Source organism: Neopsephotus bourkii, unplaced genomic scaffold (assembly GCF_033783945.1).
Source record: "Neopsephotus bourkii isolate Nb327-2 ecotype Australia unplaced genomic scaffold, CSIRO-AGI_Nbou_v1 NB_838, whole genome shotgun sequence".
Lineage (NCBI taxonomy): Eukaryota > Metazoa > Chordata > Aves > Psittaciformes > Psittacidae > Neopsephotus > Neopsephotus bourkii.
In genome coordinates this window covers 1,018,986-1,043,360 of record NW_026901334.1, presented here as the reverse complement: position 1 = coordinate 1,043,360, position 24,375 = coordinate 1,018,986, and the positions used below count along the sequence as shown (strand labels likewise).

Below are 24,375 nucleotides of genomic sequence, written 5' to 3'. Positions count from 1 at the left end.
TATAAATAAATAGAGATGAGATTGACCAGTTGAAATTATATAGCAGCTGTTAACATTGACATCTTTATTTGCTGCATCAATTGTATTTGGCTTAATCTTGTTCCCACAACGCTGAAAACATTTGACTCATCTTCTGGGTTTTTTTTGGGTGTTGATATAGAATCATTTTGACAGTTATCCTATTGGCTGCTAATAAATATCTGCACTTTCTCTAATCAATCATAAAACAAATCCAATCGCCTTTTCGGTTTTTATTTGACCTTAATCCTAACAAATCTCCCACTGTTTCATTGAATTTACTCATGAGCCAGCAGAAGAAGAAAGGGAAAGTGTGGGTACCCGTTGATGCCTGTCCATCTGTTGAAGGCAGTGATAGTCGAGAGGAGATGAGATGGGAACCAGGGAAATACTCATCTGTTGTCTGACACTGTTGAATCACCCCAGCCAGATCCCTTTGCCTTTTGTGTCTCGCTTCCCCCCCAGGAGGACCGAGTAAAGCTGCAGGAAGCTGAGCACCACAGTTTTCAGTTCCCTCAACCAAGGATTCACAGGACCGGCTGCCTGCTGTCAACCACACAAGGGATGGGAATCATCTTGCTTCTGCGGGAGCTCTGCAAAGGACTTCTCCTCCTTAGCAGCTGCATGTTTAATGCCCACCAGTCTGCAGGTTTCCCCCTTCCTGCCCTGTAGGGATGCAGAGCAGTGCAGCTGTGGAGTGGGGGATCTGGTACTTGTAGTGCAGATGCAATGGAGGGAGCTGGAGGGCAAAGGATGCTCCATTCAGGGTGCTTCCCAACACGTGGCTGCTCCTGCTTGTGTGATGTCTGTGTTTCTTCCCCTCTCAGACTTCTGCCTGCAGAAACAATCCTCTGAGCACTTCAGAACCGTCAGTGAGACGAGGCGAGGCTTCCCTGCCAGCACAAACCCTGCCTCATGTGGTGGGGAGGAAGGATGCTCTTGCATCATGCCTGATCTGCCCTTACTTACCACCACCCCAGGAGGGACAAGGATGCTTTAGAAGCAGTTCTGGTACCCACTTTGCGAATATTTCCCTTCCTCCACGCCTACCAGAACAGGATTCCAAATCCATATGAATAAATGAATAAATAAACCCAATCCTGCAGTCAAAGAGAGGGCGTGTGTGTGAAGGGGGGGGGGGAAAGGATGAAAGCAGGAGAAGCAACTTTGTCCTCTGGTACCAGCAGCGCCAGGCTCCTGCGGTTGGAACCCCAAGGAGAACCAAAGTATCTTCATCATTATCTAGCTGCAAATGGCAGCTGCTTGAGCAGCCGCTGCTCGGGCAGGATGGGCTCTTTTACGAGAGCAGGAAGGGAACAGTGGGGCAGGGAATTAAAATATGGGCTACAAATTGGAAACGGCAGGAGGTGGAGGGGGATTCAGCTTAGCCGGCGGACGCCCAGCGTGCTCCCTATTTATGCTATGCCAATGACTTTGCTCTCAAGCAGCTCGCTGGAGAGAAAGAGAGAGAAAGGGATATGTGTCTTGCAGCTTGCCTTGGCCTGGGAAATTCCTGCAGAAGCCAATTGCAGGAGAGACTGCAGAGCTGCAGGGATGCAACAGCCCTTCTGCAGCCATGAATTAGCTGCCCTTGTGCGGGGTGCTCTGTCTGGAGGATGATCTTATCCATAAGGAATTGGCTGGGGAGGAAAGGCAGACGTGGCAGTGGCTGCTTCCACTTATGGAACCACAAACCCCATTTGAGGCTGAGCACAGGCTCAAGGCAGGATTTGACCTGTAAAAGCTCATCCCCAGCCTTACCTCCTGTGCAAGGGAAACTGAAGTTGAATTTGTGCTCCTGTGTGACCTTGTGTCTCATTTTTCCTGCCTTTAAAATGGGAATGGGTGCCCGGCACTCAGAGCACCAACAGGATGGGTACAGAGGGGTACAAAGTGCTCAGATAGGTCTGCAGTGGGGCTGTGCAGCCCTGCCTGGACCTGTGGTCCCTCTGCATCTGGATGTCCCTTTCCAGCAGGTTTCTGTCCTTGTCCCCTCTTCTGTGGCCCTGTAGCACCCCAATCCCAACAGCAGACCTGTGCTTGGCACGCACCGAGGGGAGAGAAGCACGCAAAGGAGGAAAGCGGTGCCTGAGAGGAGCCTCCCTGGTACGGCGAGGCCTGAGAGCAACCAGAAATAGAAACGTGGGGCCATGAATTAAACACGCTGCAATCACTCATCTGCCTCCAGCAGGGAGTTCAGCTCAGGGCAGATCCAGCCTGGATGGATGGAGGGGTGCAGGGCATGGGTCAGCCAGTGCCCTACCCCACTGGTTCCTGTGCCCTTCCCATGGCATCCTCACTCTCCTGGCACTGCTGGGGTCTTTGGGACAATGCTGACCAGTCCTGAGCACTTCCCAGCTCCTTGGTGCCTTGAAGTACCCCCCAGAGAGGGTACTACTGCCCAAGGGTCAGAACCAATGGTTTCCTTCACATAGGCACCATGCCTGACCCTGCAGAAAGAGTTGTGCTACAAAGGAGGCCTGGGGAGGCACAAGAAACCAGATGTGCAATGATGTGACAGGCATCTCCATAGGAAAATAGCCAGAACTTCCATCTGCAGGTTCCTCCTATGGCAGGGGATGGCACCACCCTGTTATTTAGGGTGTTCCCAGCCTCAGAGGGGAGAACAGGGCTGCACTTAACACCTTAAACCATCATCAGTTGGGATTGCAGCTCCCATGGACCCCAACCTCTGTTGGATCCTGTGCCTTGGCACGAAACACGGGCAGGGCTCATCCTGCCAGCAAACACCGCAGCTCCTGAGGGCAGGGGCTGTGCTGTGAGAGTGGCACAAGCAGGAGGAAGAGCTCAGCCCTGGGGCCAGGCCACCCGGCCCCGCTCCTCTCCTTGGGCTCTCTCCACTCTCAGCAGTTGCCTCGATTCCCATGGGGGGCACTGAGGAGGGACCAGCAGGCACCGGGAGCATCGCTTGGGCAGGGGATGATCAGCTTTGCTGGCAGCTGTCTCAAGTGGATGTGATGGATGGTGCCCGAGTACCAGAGGCTATCGCATCCCTCTGAAGTCCAGCAGACAGCAGAGCTCGCTGAGGATTAGCCCCGCGCATGCCGCATGCCTGCAGCCGCGGGGCTTGAGGCAGCTCCAGGAGTGACAGGGAAAATGAAGGAAGTAATTTAGAGCCTAACGAGGGGAAATCCACAAAGCCCTGGCTCAGCCTGAAGCTGCTTGCTCGAGAAGGGGCTTGATTTTCATCTGGCTTTGCAGATGCTCTGAGCAAGGTTTCCTGACTCGCAGAAGGAAACTCATGGGAGTTTGGCATCGGGATGGCTCCTTCCTCCCATCTCTATCATCGCTTCATTGAGTGACCTCTCAGAAGCTGCACAGCATCTTCAGCTCACAGATAAAACCTATTTCCTGCATGGCTCTCTCAGATGGCATGTGGGGACACAGTCAGTCCTGTAGATTGGCTACACGCAATTAGGCTACAAATGCAGCTTGTGCACGGACCAGCTGCCGTGAGCTTACAGATCTCCGTTAGTCCACCCAGCCCTGCACACACTGGAGCACTTACCCTGCTCCTCAGGGATGCTCACTGTCCTGTTCCCTGCTCCTCTGCCTGCAGGCAGCATGCATCCAGGTCACTTCATGCTTGTGGAGATGACTGCCGTGTCCATCACATGCAAGTACCTGCAGGATGTGAGCACAGACACTGGTATACTATGGATCCCATCTACACAGTGACCCTGATCCACAGCTGGGATATGCACATGAATCTTGGAGAGGGAGCCCTGCTCGGATAAACAGGAATGGGAAATGCAGAGACAGGAGAACCCCTTGCTGCTCTCTGTAGGGATATCTGGGCTAAAGCAACCGGTCCGACCAAAGTGAGGGTTTGAGGACCACCATGTTCTCTGTATCTCTCTGTTCCTCTCCCTCCCTTGCAAAGGCCTCACCTGCCCCTGCAGAAGCCCTTTCTGCTCCTCTCCTTCCTTTTCATCCCGTTAATTGGCCGCAGCCTGGCTGTCAGCCCCGAGCCGTGCTCAGCAGCATCCAAAGGCTACCGGCAAGGGGCTGACATGGGGAAGGGTTTTTAACCTGTCACAGAGGGAAGGAGCAGGGCTCGGCTGCCTCTAATTGCTCTATGCACGGAGGTGCCTTGTTTATTCAATTAAGCTGGAGCCATCAAATGTCAGAGCTCAACCAGCAGCTGCTGATGGGGGGGATTTTTGACTCTCTGCAGAGGTGGGGTATGCAAAGCCCTCTTTTCTTTAAACAACCTCTATCTCTTGGTCCTTATAGGCATTAACTCTCATTGTGCCCTTAGTGAGAACTCTGTTGAAATGTGCCTGGAATGCTTTTTTCCCCCCAAAGTCACCCAGAAGGTTAGTGTCAGAGCAGGATGGAAAACACTAGTCCAGACCCAGGAGGGAAATCCTTGAGGTTGTGCTATTTGGCCAAAGACAAAGCCTATTTCTATTTGATAAATGAACAGATATTCGCAAAAGAACAGATTTTCCCTCTTCCCAAAAGCCGCAAATCCCAGGCCCAAATTGTCCTCCTTGTTAGCAAGCAAAATCCCTCCCTTCTTGATCTCTAAATGTCATGCACCGGCCCTAGGAAACACGCAATAACCACCATGGCCTGGAAGGGAGAGAAGGACTCCTTGCTCCGAGTTGTACAACCATGAGTCAGAGCAGAATGCATCCCCTCTCCTGGATGTCACAGCTCTCTCTGTGTTGATTTGGCCAGTTGCACTCTCTGCATGCATCGTGCCGGGAGCCCCTTTCAGCAAGGTCCAGGATTTAGCTTTTTAGAGTGAAAGGAAAGAAAGTAATATCCAAAAGCCTTGTTTCAGCTTGCCTCTTCCCAATCACATTGTCCCCGAGCCTTAGGAGCCGTTTCTGTTTGATAGCGCGGGTTTTATTCACGTAGATAATGAGTTTGGCAGGAGGTTAATAAGTGTCAACTGAAAGATAATTTAAGAGTTGTAAAGATAAATCTGTTGTGCGCTCTTTCTTCCGTGTGTGTGGCTAATATCTCAGTGCCCATACACACACACACAGAGGGAACAGGCTGGTTTCCACATCCATAATCCATATGGCTTTCTTTATTCCTTAAGGTATTGTAGATATCTAGAAGTCCCAGTGACATGTAAATTCCCATCTGCCCTGTTTTGATTCCTTTCCTGTGCAAAGCCATTAGATTAACACAAGGGAGGAAAGAGAGAATAAAAGAAAAGGAATAGAGCTTTAGAAAAGGGGTTTTGCCTCCCTAACACAATGCTCAAGCAGAGAATTTCCTTGTAGGCTGGAGGGAGATGTGACCCTCATGCAGAGGTTTGAGATAAAGCCTTTGGGAAGGTTCATCTGGATTTAGGCAGTTGTTTGCTCTTCTCCACTCTCTTTCTTTTAACTTTAAACTAGGTTTTTCCTTAAGGGTACGCTGAGTTCTGCCCCACTGCAGCCAAACTAATGCACCTTGCAGCGCTTGGCTGGAGCTTGCCGCAGTCCAGGTCTCAGGATGCTTGTGCCCAGGGACAACAGGAGTCAACATCCTCAGTGGAGATGCAACCCAGAATCCCAAATACCCCACAGAGCAGCGCCAAGGTCTGGCATGTCCCTTCTAAGCAGGCTCAGGCTGGAAGTGATTTTCTGTGCTAACCGATGCTTTCTGCTTCTCTGAAAGCTCTATTACAGCTGGAGCCTCCACGTTTTAAAGCCCAGGATCAATGCAGTGCTTAGCTAAAGATACCTGCTCCCTGCACCTCAGACAGGTACAAACACCCAGGACAAAACAAACCACCAGTGCTCAAGGGGACTTCACATGCCCCAGCCATCACCAGCACAAAGGGACCTTCCTGGCTCAGTGGGCACTTTAGCTGCACCCTATAAAGGGCTAATCAGCACTGAAACATCACGCTGGGCCTTGGCATCCTCCTCTGCTCTGCTCCATCCCACCCTTTTCCTGATCCCTTTAAAGCAGAACAGTTTAGGAAGGATCCGGTGGTGGATGCTGAGCAGGGGGGTGAGAGAGAGGAGAGCAGGGCTTTGTCGCAAGCATCAATACGATACTGTTCCACAAAACAAACCCCCTGAAGTTAAAGATTATTTACATTTTAGATACGGGTAACAACCATAATCTATTTGATTAGGCGAGGCTTGAATTAAGTACCAAATTTATCTCTTTACATTGTCAAACTTAATAGTAGTTTAAAGATAAACCTCATTGAAACTCTGCCTTCCCTGCTGGGCTAATTAACACCCATTTAGGCTCTTAAACCTTTGATGGGTGTTTCTGTTCCAGTGCTTTGGTAATAGGGGAAGCTGCTTTAATAAATCAGAGAAAAATCTCGGCCAAGCAGCACGAACCAAAGGCTCTCTGACCAGATGTGATGGGTTTGCAATGCGGTAAGGGAGATAAAAGCACTTGCTTGATTAAATACTGCTACCAGGTTGAACTCTGAGTTTTCAGGTGCTGGTACTGCTACTACTCTAATGTGTGCTAAGTGTTTTATTTCAAGGTTGGTCCTATAAAATGGGCCAGATTGATGGGGAAACTGAGCCAAAGTGTGCTGAACTCCATGGGTGACGGCCTGTGTGTTTGGTGGCTTTGGATGTGGGTAAATTGACATCATCCACAGGACATCGTGAGGGTTTCAGGTTCATTGATGAGGAGATATTCCTGTAAAGCAATGCCTAAATTAAGGGAAAGTGGGAATTTAACATGGTGGTGCATAGAAATCCCAAGTGAGCCATGAATACCAGAGTCTTGTTGGGTGCTACAATGGGATCAACCCCAATTTTGCCCTACCAGAATCAGGACTGGTGGATAAAACTGGGGACTACATCCATGAGCTTCTGCCCCATCCCTTTGGTACTGCTCATGTCTGTATTTGGCTGATGAGGAAATACCTGGTTGCTCTTCGGAGTGGTTCAGTCTGGAAGGAAATGTGCTCCTGGCTCCTCCATCCGCACGTGAGCAGCAGGCAGGGTTTGGGGATGGCTCCTTGCTGTGCCCAGGGAGCCCCAGTCTGCTTTAAGGAGCGAGAGCAGGGCAGGGAGAGACGGTGCCACATTTAATTAGCTCTCAGCAAACCCAGATTATTCTGAACATTAAACTAATCTTCAAAAAGGGAACCCTTTAAATGAAAAAGAAAAAGTGCAAGGCTAGGAAACCATTAATTGATTCCTTATTCATTAACCTTTTGAAACCATTCAAAAGAGCTGAAAAACGACTTCCTTTGGAGCAAGGGTTTATGCAAGGGCTTGAAGGAGCCTCTCGTAACCTACAACGCACAGGGCAAGAGAAGGGACAGTCCCAAATTGCTCCTTGTTTTACTAATCAGAGTCCCTGCTGTAAACACCACTGATCTTGACCACACTTATCTGAAACCACCCTGGAGCCACGACAGCTTCTCTGCTGTTTAACCTGTAAACCTCCAGCTTCTCAGGCCCTTCACTGAGGATGGAGAAGCTCAAGTCTCACGACTCGTTTTTTCCTTATCAGTCCAGAGATTCCGGAGTCAAGGGACTTGCATTGAAAGAAGTCCTCCAGAGGTGGTGAAAAGCAGTTTGCAAAGGGCTTTGGGGTTTAAAAACCCCAACCACCCAGAACCAAATGAGGCTGCCAACAGGGGAATGAAATCCAACATCACTAAAATGAATCCAGTGTGGAAGGGAGATGAGCTGCCATGGGAGTACCAGCACCACGGGCACTGGGGCAGGAAGATGGATCAGCTCCCCGTACCCCTGTCCCCATGCATTGGCTTGTGTGGCCACCGGTCCCTGTTCTGTCCCCCTCCTGTTGCAGCTCCCAGCCCTTTGTGCCCCTGAAGGCAAAGACCCAGCATCGCTTATTTTGCTTTGTGAAGGCTCTTCCCCAGGGAGCTCCGCGTTCCCGTGGTGCCCACCTTCCCTGGGAAGGGAGACAAACAACGGCAGTTTCCATAGCACTGGGGAAGAGGAGGAGGACAAAGCCGGGCTGGTCAACGGCTGCCAAACCTGCTTTGTCTGTGCCTAGCAGCACTCGGGTTCGCCCTGATCTGAAATGACAGCTTTCTCCCTTTCTGGGGTCTTGTTTTCTGGGTATTTGATTCTTGTGCCAGGGCTTGGATGGAAATCAATGGCTAAAAAGCTTCCTCCCGTGAGCTCTGGAATTAACAGCCCTCTTTCCCTGACCTCATTGGCATGGTGGGGCAGGAAAACAGAAGCATTTTCTCTCTTTGCATGGTCCACGCAGCCGGGAACCAAGCCCCTCATGGGAATTCCTGATCCAGCCCCTCTCAGAGAGCATGGACCAAACCTGGAGAGATGGTACCTTCAAAACTGAGATGCAGTTTGGATGTCCCCATCCCGGTTAACCATGGACTAACCTGGCATGCCATGAACCCAGTGCTGTGGGGATGGATCAGGGCAACAAAAGGCTGCAGTGACTGCATTGCTCCTATTTGCAGGAGGTTCTGGGTTTGCTGCAGAAGGATCGGAGGAACCTGCGCCTCCCAGAGCCCCTTGGGGGAAGCATTAAATGATTTGTGCCCTCCATGAATGTGGGACCAACAGCTCCCGCTCATCACCGTGTTTGTACTGCTCTGGCCTCCCAGCATGGGGAGGAATTAGGGATGAATTAGGGATGAATTACAGATTTAGCAAGAGCATCGCCTTTCCCAAATATCCCCCTGGCAAAGGCTGCGTGCTTGGAAAGTCACAAGATCCTAAGCAAAACCACCCCAAACCACCTGCTCCTGAGCATCCCCCGTCCAGCACAAGGGCCGTTTCCCCATCACTGCTCAGCACCCTCCCTCTGTTCCCAGGCTCTGTTCTCGCTCCCCTGACTCCTGCTTCGCTCAGCGTTTGAAGCTGGGGGCTCTTTGGAGCAGTCTCTAATGATACTCCATTGATCTCAATTATCCAGAGACAACTCTCAGTTATCCTGAGGCCGATTAAGCAGGTTGCAGATTAATCACAGCCTGCTAAGAGTCCCCTTCATCCTCCTCACTGGTTCCTTACAGCTTCATCTTGTGCTTTGGAGGAAAACACACAAGACACCATGTGCTCCCCTTTCCCATCACCCAGGTCAGAACGGTGCCTTTGCTGTATCTGCCTTCTTCAACCTCATTTTTAACATGGACTCAGGTGGGATTTTTGTTGCTATTCCCTATTTCCACCACTGAGAGCTGCGCACCCAGCAAAGCAGGGGGAAAAAAGGGATTTTTTTCCTTCAAATTCAGCAAATTTCTCTCTTTTGAAACGGCCACCCCTCACCATAGAGCCCTGGGGAATGCCTCACCTCTGTTTCAGTGGCCAGATCCAGCTCATCCCAAACTCGCATGGTTGGTGGTGCCCAGGAGGAAGCCTCAGTACTTGACTGAGGACTGAGATGCTTTGGGATGCTCCTGTAGGGAGAAGGTTGGAAGGGACAGGAGCTTTCCGGATGCCTGGAAAGCACAAAGTGAAGGATTTCCCCTCCACACAGGGCAGTCCCCAGCTCAGAACAGCCCCAGGCTGTGTGTGGGCACAGCCCCAGCCATGAACCTGCATCCCAGGAGACACACGTGTCCCATTGGTGCCAGGCAGAATGCTGCAGGGAGGCACACAGGGCTGGGTGGCCTCTGCATCTCCATCCCATCCCCTCCTGCTGCCAGCCAGGATGCTCCCAGGGCATCCCTCCACAATGGGTTTGCTCTGTCCTTTTCTTCTCAGTTATTTTGGCTTTCTCCTGGAGTTTACAGCTTTCCAAGATGCTTTTATCACAAGGAAGAAAGGGTGGAGGAGGTTCATGCCATGTCCAGGAAAAGCAAAATACGCTGAAAGAAATGAGGAAAAAACCTGACCAGTAGCAGAGTGCCCTTCAGAAACTTGCTGTTTTCATAAACATCAGCTCCGTTTTACCCAAAAAGGAAGAAAGGGATAAAAGAGAAGAGCACAAGAGAAGCAGCAGAGCAGCGAGCCCCGTCACCGCTGCCCTGCTTGAGGTGCTGCTGATGTCCCTGCGCTGCCCAGATTAAGCACAAGTGCTTTGTGCAGATAAATTGAAAGCCCTCAGCCCTGGAATGCAGACTCATGTAGCGGCGCTGTCAGGTTAGAGAGGAGAGAGGGAGCAGCTGCCTATGGAAAAAGAGATAAAAAGCTGAGCGAGAGAGATTGCTGTGCCTTTATGTCTCGAGCTGCACGGCTTTCCGATGGGAAAAGGCAGCCCTTTGAAACATATGTATTTATTTATACATTATACACCCACACATACAGCTCCACGTATTCCAAATACAATTATATAGGCATGCACACAAATACAGATAGATCTGTATACACAGACTCCTGTGCTAGGAATACCCTACAGCCCCAGGTGCTTGTGCCTCCCCATGGTGTGTGTCCGAGTGCTGGCTGGAGCAGTGCAGCACCAGGAGCAAACCACATGGATGGAGCAGACGTGGATGCTCCTGCAGGCTTGGTGGCAGCAAGCAAAAAGCAGAGGAGTAGATGGGACCCAGAGCAGGCTGGTGGCATCACCAGGGATAAGCTGGATGGCAGCGAGCCATGCATGGGGGTGAGCACGCTCAGCACCCCAGGCTGGCCCAGCTGCCTGCAGCAGGGACACCCTCCTCCTCTATTGACTGCCATTTAATTAATCATCCCTCCCAATTAACTCCTTTACTTCCCTCCTTTCACATTTAGCAAGCAACGGTCCCCAAGCCCTCTTTAGCATCCCTTGGCAGAGCACAGAGGGGAGGGTGGAGGCGATGGGAACAAGAGGACCAGCTTCTGGGGGACAGTCACATCTGCTGGATGGGTTGGGAGGAAGGGGAGGAGGAGGAGGAGGACTCTGGCTCTGTTTCTGCTTTAAGCCTTGAATCACGACAGGGAAAGGCTAACAGCAGAACTGAAACGATTTCCCATCTTCCCCAAACCTGGCTCACTCTCTCACACACCCCCACAATCCATCCCATGATCTTTAAGTCGAAACTGGCTTTTATCATTACTTGTTCAATCTAGTCAATCAAAAGCTCAATTAATGGCAAGGAATTATCATTCCATTCAGCACAGAGTTGGGTTTTTTTTGTTGTTTTGAATTAAAAGTGGCTGTCACGTTGCCGATTCAAGCACTGGGCAGCCTCCACCAGCATCCCCCTTTCAGCCAAGCAGCGATGCCGGGGGCTCGCTGGCACTGCAGGTTAAACCCACCACTGCTTTATGTAGACAGAAAGCACCAACCCTGCTGCTAATGTTTCTTCTCTCCATTCCCTACGTGGGATTCCTCCGTGTCCCTTGCCCAGGAGGAAGGGCAGCAGCTCACCCTGCGATGGGGAGGGAGAGGAGGGTGAGTGCAGGAGGGAAGGATGGAGGGAGAGGGGGGGTTAGAGGAAGGATCCATTTGTAATGACTGAAATAAACACAAGTCGGGGAGAAATGCAAATGCCTCGTGTTGTGAATTACTTGACAGAAGAAGTGACAGCTTTTTATTAGGGTGATAACAGCGAGGAGTTTTAAAATAGAATAATGGGTGCAACAAAAGCAATTTTCATTCGGGATTTTCATTTTAAATGGATGATCTCATTTTAATCAAGGGAGTCATCACAAAATGCTTTTAATTGCCCAAAGTCGAGAGCTATATTGTAATTTTAATGCCTACTTTCAGGCTGATGATTAGATTTAGATAAAACGTGTATATGGGACGGGGGGGTTGCTGCCCCGTTCCTGCTGGCTGTCATTTCCCCCTCAAGGAAGCACAAGATGGGGATTCAGAACTGAACAGAATGAGAAGGCTTTTTGGAAAGAGCACTCACCTTGCCAACAAATACAGAATGGGCTCGAAGCAGAAGATATTTGTTAAAATCTGGGTTTGTTTATTTTCTTCCCCTATCTCCTTCTGTGTTATTTGAAGCAGCTGAGCTGCTAACACAAAGTTTGACTTTTTGTGCTTTTGAAGGCATTCTGGGATGCTGCCGTAAGCCGAGAGATTGGACCACTTCCCGTAGGCTCAGAGAAAGATCTGCATCGACCATCTACCATCATGCCAGTGAAAAGGCTAATTTCAGGCTCAATTCCAAGCACAAAACCCACCTCTTTAGAGGAAAAATGGCTGAGGCTGTGTGCTTTGTGATTAGAGCTGAGACTATGCAGCCAGGTCCTGGCTCAGCGAGGGACTCCCCAGCCGAGATGCAGCAGAGTCATTCGTACCATGTGAATCGGTGCAAATCAGGAAGGGAAGGAGCTGTCATTTTTGTTATTCCCCCCGGTGCAAGGATCCTTCTTCATCGTGTTTAAAGATGGAAGGTTTAAGATTAAAGATGGTTCACCTGAATGGGGCTGGCTGCAGAAAACAGCCTGGCCACCCTCGAGGTGGATCTTGAGTGGGGCTCACTCCATCCACGGGTGTCTTTCCTGTTCTTGTTCAGTCCAGCTGAGCCCACTGGAGACATAGAATCATAGAATAGTCAGGGTTGGAAAGGACCTCAACATCTCCCTGTTTAAATAACCTTGACCTGGCCTGCAGCAGCATCCAAGCAGTGGGAATGGTTCCAGGCCTGCGAGCAACAGGGATGCACAGCGCCAGGCAGGAGGAGGGATGAGGCCAAGCTGCAGCTGGGGTATCTGTGACCCCAGAATGCTGCTTCTCAGTGCACAGTGAGAAGGAAACTCAAACCTTTCAGCTATTGGGAGCTCCTCCATCCCGATCCATCAGGAACAAACAAGGTCTTTGTTGAATTCATGCTTTGTAAGCCTTCTCTATCAAGTCCTACCCTGAAGTCATAGTGAAATGATGTTGGCTCCCATAGGAAGAACCATACACTCCTGCAGAGATCCCACTGGAGACAACGCTCTTGGTTCAGAAGCCGGCTTGAACTCCATGAGCAGCCCATGGCCTGAGAGCATCCCCAGCTCTGCTCCTGACTTCCAGATCTCCCCTTCAAGTCCTTTCAAACCCCCACTTTACTGCACCAGCCCCGGAAGAAGGGAAACTGCTTGGAGTACTTGTTTGAACCTGCAAGGCTCGGAGGCGCTGGCTTTGGGTAGGCAGTGGAACAAGGCTGCCGCGCATCCCTTGCCTTCCTGTGTCTTTCAGACTTGGCTCCTTTCATGCTGCTGTTCAGACCCAGAGTAGTGAGAGGGGATGAAAGCCATTTGCAAATATGTTTTCAGAGGAAAATCTGCTTCCCCCACATCTAAGGCAGGGCTCCTGTTGCTGTGCATTGTTCGCGTGCGGGGATGAAAAGCGCTTGAAAGCCCGAACCAGAAACAAGATGTCACATTTCTAAATTCACCGTGAAGGCGTGAATGAAGACACAATGTGGAGCCGGTGCTGACACGCTCCAAACAGCTCATTGTATGGGAGGAAAACCAGCACCTTTCACCTCTGACAGGCTGGAAAAGAGAAAATCCCTGCTGGATAACCTGAGCAAAGGCCTCATGGGAGAGGGGTGGGCGTGCTGGGAGCTCAATGGGAGAGTAGCCAGCAGCTCAGAGCAGCAGCAGATGAGAAACCCCTTCCTTTCGCAGCTGAATAAATGAAAGATGCCAGCAAGAGGCTCCTTCCCTGTCCTCCTCCATACCTGTGGTCCCAAGTGGAGCTGAAACTGTGCCGAGCAGACCTTGCTTTTAGCAGAGGTGTCAGGCTTGTTCCCACATCATCCCTTTGGGAATCCGAGACAAAGGCTTTGCTCTGAAGCTTTATCTGGGATGCTCACGCCTTAGGGGCACGCTGTCACACAGCAGGGTATGTCACTGAGGGCTTCTTTCACTTGCAGGTCACTTTGGCAGCTATCTCCAGACCCCTCACATTAAAACTGCTCCTGGTTTTAACAGGTTCTCTGCAATGTTTGAAGGGCTGGCTCATTTTCCCAGCTAGGATTGGCCCAGAGGAGATCCCCTTCCCCTCATCCTGCCACCACCTGCACTTTTGGATTGAGAGCTAAGACCACCTTGAGGTCTCTTTGAAGGATTTAATGAAGATCCTCACCTATTGCAACAACACAAGCATCAACCATGGACACAAGCTGAGCCTTCAGAGGGCAGCTTTCTCCTTTCATTAATATCAGTAACAACCGTGCAGCTTTAATTGAGCCACTTTGGAAGCTGCCTTTGGAAAGCAAACAGCGGAGAGAGAAACCCAGGCTCCCCATCCCACCTGCATCCCTGCTGTGCCTCCTCCCACGAGCTCATCCCCAATCTGTGCTGTGGAGCTACCTGGGGAAGACGGGGAAAGCTTCCCAGCAAACTGGGTGTGTGTGAAATGGATACTCTGCAAAGCTTTGAATCCCAGCCTGGTTTGGGATTGGAAGGGTCCATGATTCACACATTGAATCATGGAATGGCTTGGGTCAGAATGGACCTTAAAGCTCCTCCAGTTCCAACCCTTGCCACGGGCAGAGACCCCTTCCACTGGAGCAGCTTGCTCCAAGCCCCTGTGTCCAACCTGGCCTTGAGCACTGCCAGGGATGGGGCAGCCACAGCTTCTATAGGCACCCTGTTCATTGCTCCTGTTCCATTTCCACTGTGAGAACCGGACTGGTTCATCCTAGGGATGAGCAGGGTGGGAGGTGGGTGCTGCTGCCCCCGTGTATCCCTGCCTGTACCTGTGTCTCGGTGCCTTCCTTACCCGGAGCTGTTCCAGCTCACTGCTTTTCCCCATTTCATGCCTGGAATTTCAAAGATCTCTCTGTTTATGTGCTGCTCTGCTCAAATCACCGCCTGGGCTCTGCTCCCCACGGGCTCTCTGGGAACAGGCAAGATGCCACACAGCTTTTTGATCGAAGCCTCTTTCTATCAAGGTGTTTTTTTTAGGGGGGGGGTAGGGGAGGAAAAGCTGATTCTTTTTTATTCTAGTACCTTTTTTTTCCCTTTCTTATTTTTGCCAAAGAGCCTCGACTTGAGGTGAAATATTTCCCAGTGCTCACAAAAGCTTTGATATCGTAAAGCCAAATCCATCAAGCCAAAGCTTTTAACTCGCCATTGTTCTTTTTTCAACATATTGCATTTGTGACGTTTGTTCTCCTTCCTCTTGCCCACGATTGATCCATCTCTCCTATTTATCTCCTCCATCTCACCGGGCTGTGGCATCGAGCCCATTGGAGGCTTTGCATTGATTGTTTGGGATTTTGGGCAAAGCCAGCCAGTTATTTTCCCTTCACCTTTTCACCTCTGTTACCTGTTGTTTAGCTCAGCCAAGCCAGGGTGAGGGGTTTCCTTCTGAATCCAGTTGACCAGGACACGCACCTCTCAGCTTTGTGAACATGGGTCAGGTTCCTCAGCATTTACAAACCCAACTGTTTCCAGTGGGGGACATGAAAAGTGTCACCTAGGAATGAATTACATCCAGTTGTGAAGCAGATGATGGAAATGGTGATGGGAATTCTTCAACATGGAGAGCAAACCATTTTGGGTTTTGTTCCAACTCACCAGAGAACACAATACATCTAAGGCCAGTTCTGAAAGATGTTTTCCTTTCCCTTTCCCCTTCAATCCACAGAAAGAGGCCACCTTCTCTGGAAAACAACCGCAAACACCAGAGCTGAACTTGCTGTGACAGATTAAAACAGGCTCTGCTTGGAGAAAGAAGGGAAAATGTAACTCCAAGCAGGCACCAGGGTTACTGGGAGGCTGACAGCATCATGGATGTTAAAGAGTTATTTCATTGTGGCTATTTCAAATGGGGAGAAACAGCAACCAAGTTTTCCTCAAACCAGCAATTATGGGTTACATGGGCTATAGGGAGGAGTAAGGCCAGACTCCAGGATCGTTAAACAAACCTGATCCTTACAAAACACTGCAAACCCTCCCCTTGAAAAGGCTTTGAAGCCAGGAAGCAAAGTGCTTGCACTGCTGACCGAGGAACCTGGGATATAAGTCTCCCTTAGCTCATTTCTGCCTACTTTAAGATTTAATTAGTATTAAAAGCCCTAGGAAGTCTGAAGATTATTTATGGAGAGCGTAGCAGTAGATATGGCCTGAGGAAGAAAGGAGGGAAGGCTGCAATTCAGAGCCTGTCCAGGTGACTAAAAATCTACATTTTTACTGTTTTATTGCTTAAAGGAAAATCTAGGTGCAAATTTGGTTGGGTTTTTTTCCCCTTCTTCTGCCTAAAATGTCAGGGGATCACAAAGCTTTTCAAGCCTGGAACTGGGACAAAGAAGAAAGGTCAAAGCCCTCAGAACCATTTGGAGAAATGTTGGCCAAATGTTTCCTTTTTTTCCAACAGGTTTTTTTATTAACTTGCTCATTTTAAGCAAAAATTGATCTGCTAAATGACACTGAGAAGCTGCTCAGCTCAATGGGGGAATGGTCTTATGGGTGTTGTGGTGGGAGATGTTGGTCTCTCCAGCTCTGAAGGGCCTTTTGTGATCTCTGCCTTTGCTGGCATTAATTAACCCAGGATTTCTTAGTAATTAACAAAGAATAATAATTAATTCTTAGTAATTAAGACCAAGAATTTTCTTAGGAATCAACTCTGAATTTGTAGAAACTCTTAATAATATAAAGTCACTAAATCCCAACCTTAACAGATACGAAGATGCGTGTGACGGCGCTTCGTGGTGGTGCTTACTGTTCATTTGGCTAAGGTAAAAGTTGGCCACTTGGGTGACTATTTACAGAAACAAGAAATAAGAACATTCCCCTCTGCTCCCTGCTTGGATCCTGCCTGTTCCCATCTCCAAAGCCCCCATGGGCTCAGTGCTGGACCATGTTCCCTTCCTTGCTCCCAGCTCTCAGCCAGCGTGGTGGATTTTACCTCCAGTGATCACTTCTAAAACTCACCTCTGGGGTTTGCCTGATCGGTTTTGTTTGATCTTTAAAGGAAAGCTCTCATCGACAACCAATTTCTGTCTCATTTTGTGACAGCTTCCTTGGTCCTGTCAATCACAGGGAAGCTGTTAAGGAGAAAATCAGGTGGGCAGCATCCCCCCTACGACAGCCTTGACAAAGAAAAGCCTATAATAACACCAGGAATTCCTCTAATCGCTCTTTTCCCACTGCTAAAAGTGCTACAAAGGGTTTTCATCGAGACACAACTTTTCTAAGGATCCATAGACAATATCTCACTGGGAGGCAGGAGAAAACCCACAGCAAAGCTGTCGCTTTGGAGCGGTGCTTCCCAACACGTTGTTAGTGATTGATTCTGCTTGAGCTGCCAGGATGGACCCCATGATGGGCTGGATGCAGCAACAGGAGAAGGTTGAAAGTGAGGGCTTCTGCCTTAGGGAATGGTGCAAAATGTGGAAAAGAGGGAAGAGGTGGAGCGGTGCCACAGTGGGATGCTTTGAGGGGTGGCAAAGAGGCAAAATCCCACCTTAATCCCTATTTTGACCTGCAGAGCTGCAGTCATTGCTCAAGCCTGTCCTGAAAAAGAAATCCCCTCCATGGAAAAGACAGGCAGATGCCAATAACTCCTCTCTCAAGGCCTGGCTCAGCTTTGGACAGACACAGAGGCACTAACAACACATCACCCCTCAGCTTTCAAGTCCCTTTTCATCCCAAAGCGAAGCCGTTCATTGTGCTCTGTGCCAGAGATGAAGCAAACTTTGCTCTTTATCTCTGCTCCCTGACAGCAGCTCTGCACTCGCTCGGCGGTCACATTTCATCGTTAGTACCAGCTTTATGGTTGGCTGTAATTAGCTTCTGATCATCTCCAGAAAGCACAGGCATGGGAGCCACAAGGCTCCATGTCCAGACAGGGCGAAGATCAGAGGCTATCGGAGAAGCAGCCCCAGCTTGTCCTATGAAGCTCCTTGCTGCTCCGGGATGGAAGCACAGCTCCAAGCCGGGATTGCTATTTGAAATCAAGTGTTGCCCCTCTGACAGGTGAATGTGGCTCTCATTTGTGCCATGGGAAGCAGGGAAGAGAAGCCTGAATCCAACAGCATGCAGCAATCACCGCAGCTCCTGCTGCAAATGTCTTGAGTCATTGGGAGGGCTGTGGGTTCGAGGTGGTCCAGGAGGGAGCTCCCATCCCATTCGGTGCTGTGGGGTTTCCCCACAGCAGCGCCAGCACCTTGCAGTGGTTGTTGCCTTGGGCAATAGCAGCTCAATGTCCCCTCGCTGCGGGTGTTTCACTCAGAGTCACTCAGCAAAGATTAACCACCACGAAAACAGCACTGGGTTTGATCTGATAAAGCCTCGGAGCGGCTGAAGCAGGAACTTCATTAGCTGGAGATTACAGGTGCTTAGCTGCTATCAGATCCTGTTGAACAGAGGCTGAGTTCTGCCTCTGGTCCCTGTGTCCCTCCATCACTGACTGCCGCGTTGTGGTGCAGGAGACTTCTTTGCTTACAACATTGTCCAGGCAGCTGAAGACATGAGGTCTGCTTCACCCCAAACCCAGGCAACCGACAGCAAAGGCATTTGTCACTCTTAGCCCCCTCTGAAACCAGGAAGCTTAAACAATATGCATCATTTATGCACCTGCAGAAGCAGAGAGAATCGGAATTGAAAACAGACCAGTGCCTCTGTCTGCATGTGTCTGCATGAAATATTCAGCACAAACTCCAAGTCCTGCTGCGTGTCAGGGCTTGGGAGCGCCGCATCTCCTCGCTCTGCAATCAGAAACCATGACAGCTCAGGGAAGAACAACAGCTGCATGCTGCAACAGATCCCATCTCAGGTCAACTGCTGGGATGAAGAGGTGTTTCGAAGCTTCTTCAATATTTAAACTGAGAATGAGACACATCAAGACCCAATTGCTAATGGCTCCTTGCCTTGTGCTGCCACAGTAACACCAGCAAATTGGATGACTTGCTGGGATCGCTGGAGATGCTACGGAAGGGTGAGGAAAGAAGCGCTGTCTGTTGTAATTGCTGGATGTCCAAGTCTGTTCTGCTTGGGATTGCAGCCAGGCATGAACAAGGAGGAAGATGTAGGCTGACTCCTGAGAAACCCAGGCAGCAAATGAGCCCTACCTGGGGCTGGACCAGATCCTGCTGTAGGAACCGCTCGCAAAGTCTTGTCTGTAGCTAAGGGTGAGCAAGGTCTGGGCTTTCAGAGCAGGAGATGACAAGCCAAACCCTCAAACCCTTCCTGGCTGCTTAAGCAAGCTTTGAGGCTTCCCTCGGCGCCTTGCTGGGATGTGCTGGCAGCACAAAGCTATGGGAGGCAGCTTTGCAGAACCTCCTCCTACCACATCATGGGATGGATGCTCCCACTTGGCAGTGCTGAGCATGGGCTGCCTTCATGGGCTGCAGCAATGGGGGAGGCATTGAGCATCCCCCCAGCTTTTCCCACTATTGAGAGGATGATTTAGCTGCTGACTCACCCCAGGATAAACCAGGCCAGTTTGTGTGTTTCTAGTGTTTCTAGTGCCCTGCAGCAGATGGACACTAAGATGGAGAGAAACCCCACCAACCCACAGGGCTCCTGTTTGAACAAGTGAACAGGAAACAACCATCCATCCTCCAGCACTGGTACAGCCTCTGCTATTCGCAGATCACAGAAGAGCTGGGAGGGGTGAGCAGGTTCCACACATCCTCAGCACAACCCATCACAGCACAAACTGCCACTGCTGACAACCGTGGTTGCAATCTCTGCATCGAGCATCCCCTGAGCTGCTGCCCACCCACCCCACCAGTGCTCCCAGCCAGAGCTAAACAAGGACCAGGCCCCAGAACAAGAAAAGGGGGGTCTGAGATTGGGGTTTGGGTTGAAATTTGGGGCTGCTTTCTTTTAATCCCCTCCTCATTAGCTCTGCATCCCCTTGCTGGCATTCTGAGCATGGCTTTTATTGCCCCTGTTTCCTCTCTGCGTTTGGAGTCCTTCAGGGCAGACAGAAGCACTAAAAATAAACTCACCTGTCAGGTTCCCTTGTTATTACAAACAAAATGTCCTTTCCCGAAACACAACAAGTGAAACCTTCACATTGTGTGTGCTTATTCACATAAAATATTTAGAAAGCTCCTAATGTTTTTATGGCTGTAATTAATCTTGTGCCGTGTTGGGAGAGAACAGAACATGAAATCATCCCTCTGGCACCAGGCAGGAGGTTGGGCTTCCCAAGGGAAACCTCTGGTGTGTCCATGCCCCTGAGGGTCCAGGGGAGCCATGTGTGTGCTTTGTGGGGTCCCTGCTCTGCTGGGAGAGCCTGACGGGAATGCAGGGGCTGAGCCACAAACCCCTTCTATCATCTTGCCCTTGTGGCATGGATGCTTGCTCCATTTCCAGCAGCTCTGTCCATTGAATGAAAGGTGATGCAGTGATTTACACCAGCTCTGCTCAACTGGGTTTAGGGCTCCAAGTGTGGCTCCCTCTGACCACACAAGATGCAGGCTCTTTCTAATGGCTAAAATCAGGGGGATTTTAAGGAAGAGCTCCTTGCACGTTCCCTGCAACCGTCTGGAGGATTCTGGCGAGCACCGGAGTCTGAACACATATAAATTGTCACTGATCGGAGCCTTCTTGCCCAGTTTACCTTGCCAATAACTTACTTGATGATGGGAATATTCCCAGAAATGTGATGCTTCAAAATCAAGGCCAGCCCTTGCAATCTACAGCTTCTCAAAGATGAAATCTTGGCCAAGATGCAAGAGAGAACGGCTTCCTGCAGCTCCCCATGCCACAGATGGGGAATAGCCAGCTATGGAGGGGGGAAAACACAGCTCAGCCTTGGCCGAAATGGGTGCAGATCCAACGTTTCTGGTAACAGGAACTGGTTTATCACGAATGTGTGGGAGAACCTGGGGCTGGGTGTAGAGGAGTTTGCAATTGAAGGCAGAGATGAGAGACAGGCTGGCCTCAGTGGAGCAGAGCATTTAACCAGCATAACAAAGAAGAATGTATTTGACATTTTAATCTTGATCCTTACAGTTCTAAATTGCCCTTCAGAGGAGGAAGATAATGTGTGAAGCACAGAGCTGCTCCTGGGGACCCAGCAGCCCATGAAACACCGGCGTGCTGGGAAGCCGAGTGCCAAAGACCTCATAAAGCTCAGGGATTTGGGTCACCCAAAGGAGACGCTGGGCTGGTGGAAGACGTGGCCCAGGGATGGAGCTGAGCAGGGGTAACTGGGCGTTTGGGTTTCCACCCTGGGGACAACAGGCTGTTCATCCAGCCTGGGAAGTAAGATCCATCTCTGGTGCTCACTCCCAAACCCCACTCGGCTGATGGGGCACCATGGAAAGGAGCAGTGGTCTGGTTAATGGCAAGTTGTGAGGTGTCCTCCCAAGCACTGCTTTATGAGTTTGTGTATACCACAAGTGCCATGTGGGTTTATAGCCCTGTTCATTGTTCAAAGCTATCTGGGCTTTAACCTTCCTCCTGTATGGAACAAGAAGGGTCCAGGTAACAGCACACACATCCTGGATGCTGAGCTGTTTCGCACATCCAGAGGTACAGATGGACAGCAAGGAAGTTAGGCTAAAGGAAGAAGAGGTGATGGCAGGGGGGTTGGAACTAGATGATCTTAAGGTCCTATTCAACCCTAACTGTTCTATGACATGGCCCAGCACATGGCTGGGCTGGGGCTGCAGGGAAGGGACAGGTTTCTGCATGGAGCTCAGGACTGAGGTTCAGCCAGACCCCCAAATCCCTTCCTCCACTGCAATGCTTCCCTGCACAACTTCTGGTGTGGTTTTTAATGTAGTTGACTTTCAAAGCAGTGGAGCTGCCAAAGCTGCCCATTTTGCCTGCAGATGCTCTGCATTGGCTGCCTCTAAACCCCTGTAAATAGCCCCAGCTAAATCACAGCTCTGTCAGGCGATGCTCTATTTAACAGGAGCTGCCCGGCTCGCACAGCAGCCGTGGCCCAGGAATCTCCTCCCGAGTCCATTTTCCCAGCGAGTGGCAGCAATAAATACAAGCCAGCCAGTTGGTCCTTGCAACGCTCCCGTGCCTTGATGACTTCTACCCAGGATTCACCAACTGTGCTGCAACCTCCTGCGGATGCTGCCTCCCACCTCCTGGATGGATGGGGGGAAGAGGCGGTGATGGGATAACGCAAGGAATGGGATCCAAGTGCAGGTGCAATGCAGCGAAGGGGCTTGGAGGAGGCGTTTCCAGGAGGATTTGCCCCCATCAAAGCCTCCTCTTGCCCTTGTGCTGTGCAGGGAGAGCGAGGTCCTGCGCAGGAAAGCTCCTGGGTGGTTCCTTGCAGGAACAAGGAATGCTCCTCCTGCCTTGGCCACCATCCAGAGCAGTTAATTGCATTCCGCCTGCCCAACATTAATTAATCTGGTGTCGTGCAGAGCCTGCTGGGAGCATCCGAGGGGGAAACACCCACCACCTCCCACCACAGTAAATAAGAGAGGAGGAGGAGCCGGGCTGGCAGCTGACTGAAGCTGGGCATTCCCATTCCCAGGGGGAAGCATCTTGTCAGGATTTGGCCATCTCCTTGTGATGCTGGACCCAGCTCTGTGAGCCCTGACATCACTTTGCTTTCACCTGCGAGGGAATGGATCCAAGTCACGCACAGAGGTCACCTCCAGTTTACTCCATGCTCCTATTCCCAGGGGGAAGGATGCTGAGTGCTTCAAAGATGGAACAGAGGGAGTCAGGTACCAACTGGCCACCATGGCAGTGCCAGACTGGGCTCACAAGGGGGTCCATGGGATTCAGCGTGGCTGCGGGACTTGATGAGCACAAAGGGTGGCTGTGCTGTGTAAGGAAACCCTCCCTGTCAACTGCTGCAATTGCTGGGTAGGAAGGTGGATGTTGCTCCATCCTGCACCCCCCAATGGAAGTGTCTGTGCTCCAGGGATGGGGAGGTAAAAGAGGTCTCCTGTGGATCTCTGGAGGTCCACAGGCAGAACCCGTGTGTGTAAGGCCTTCTCCAAACAATGCTTGCAGAAGGAGCTGCTAAGGGAAGCTCATCCCAGCCAGGCAGCAAAGCCACAAGGGATGAGGCATCCATAGGGAGTGGGCCCTGAGCACACGCATCCCCTGCAAGGTTGTATTTGGGAGGCAGAGCTGTGCTAGGAGAGCCCCTGGTCACACAAAGAGCAGATGCTGGTTATTTTAAACCCTACAGTTAACGCATTAAAGCAGCTGTCTGCCATCCCCTGAAGACAGGCAAATTAGGATTCAACTCAACCAAGAGCACAACACACACAATAGATGTGACCACATGAGCAAGCCTGATCATGCAGACACGCAGCCCATCAGACACACCTTGTCCCCACACAATGCTGGGATGCTGGAGCACAGGGGCAGAGCCTTCAGGATCACACAGAACCATGAATCAGTTTGTGTTAAAAGGACCATAAAGCTCCTCCAGCTCCAATCCCCTACCTTGGGCAGGGACCCCTTCCACTGGAGCAGCTTGCTCCAAGCCCCTGTGTCCAACCTGGCCTTGAGCACTGCCAGATGCTCTGGCGAATTCAATGATCATTCCCTGGATAGCCAGAGGCAGCAGCACCAACACAACATCTTCCCATCACTGACAGCACATCTTGTTCAGGCTCAGTTAATGGTTAAGGGATGCAGGTGATTATTCCTGACCTCCTGCGAGTGACAGCAGGCTGCTGCCGAGCGATTTGTAATCTAACAGAGACATTAACCTTCTAAAGCGTGTCCCAGTCTCCCTGGGGCTGTCAGGGGACACTCTATTGTGCAGGGGAACAAAGAGCCCTGGGTATTACTCGGGAGTGAGCGGCAGGGATGAGCTTTACATAAGAGAGATCAATAAAAATATATCAACAGCCCATGCAGGGCACTGGGAAGAGGTGGAGGGGAGCGGGCTGGGCACCGGCCCACCAGGTCACAGCATCACGGTTAGGATGAAAAGATGCTGATTGAGCTTTTAATCTCTGCTCAGCACAGGGGTCCCCAGGGCCAAACACTCACTTTGATTCACTGCTGGCAGGGTCAGGGCCTGCCCCGCTCCCACTGGGCTTCTCCAGCCCCATCCCTTCCCCATGACAGGGCTTGGGAACCAATCGGTCCCACAGCACCTCCGGCAGCATGTGGGTCAGAACCGTACTGCTCACACGTGCAGTGAGTTTGGAGGGTCTCAGCTTTGCTCCCATGCACACCAGTATCTCACAGACCCAGCACTGATGGGTTGAAAACAGAGTGAAAGAACAGAGGGGTTAAAAAAAGCCTGAATTTCTGGAGGGATGCTCCCAACGCGCAGGGATTGACAGTGTCGGATCGATGAGCAGGGAGCCACGGGGAAAGGCTCTTCTATTTCTGGCTGAGACTTTCCCGTTCGGAAGCACGCAGCACCAAGTGCAACACATCCAGCCTGGAAGCAGATGGTCCGTGGAGGTGAGTCCTGCTGTGGTTGTGCAGCAAGTCTGACACCCCAGAGAGAAATCCCACAGGCAGGTGAGCTCCCAAACTCATCCCTGACAAAGCTTATGGCTGGGTGGGAGGGGAAATGACAACCCAAAGCATGACAGCCCAGATACACCCTAGCAAAGGCTTAGGATGGTGCCACCAGCCCCTGGAACAGCAGTTGAGTGCCTTTGCCCATATAAAATAATGCATA

The 24,375-nt window shown here is 50.8% G+C and overlaps 1 protein-coding gene across 1 annotated transcript in view; it reads left to right on the top strand.

The window, feature by feature from the left end:
- EPS15L1 (epidermal growth factor receptor pathway substrate 15 like 1) overlaps positions 1 to 11,025 on the top strand; it is a 216,548-nt gene extending 205,523 nt beyond the window's left edge. The window contains exon 24 of the transcript XR_009725840.1: positions 11,013 to 11,025. The gene's annotated coding sequence lies outside the window, so the exon portion shown is untranslated. The remainder of the gene's footprint in view (positions 1 to 11,012) is intronic.
- The last annotated feature ends 13,350 nt before the right edge of the window (positions 11,026 to 24,375 follow it).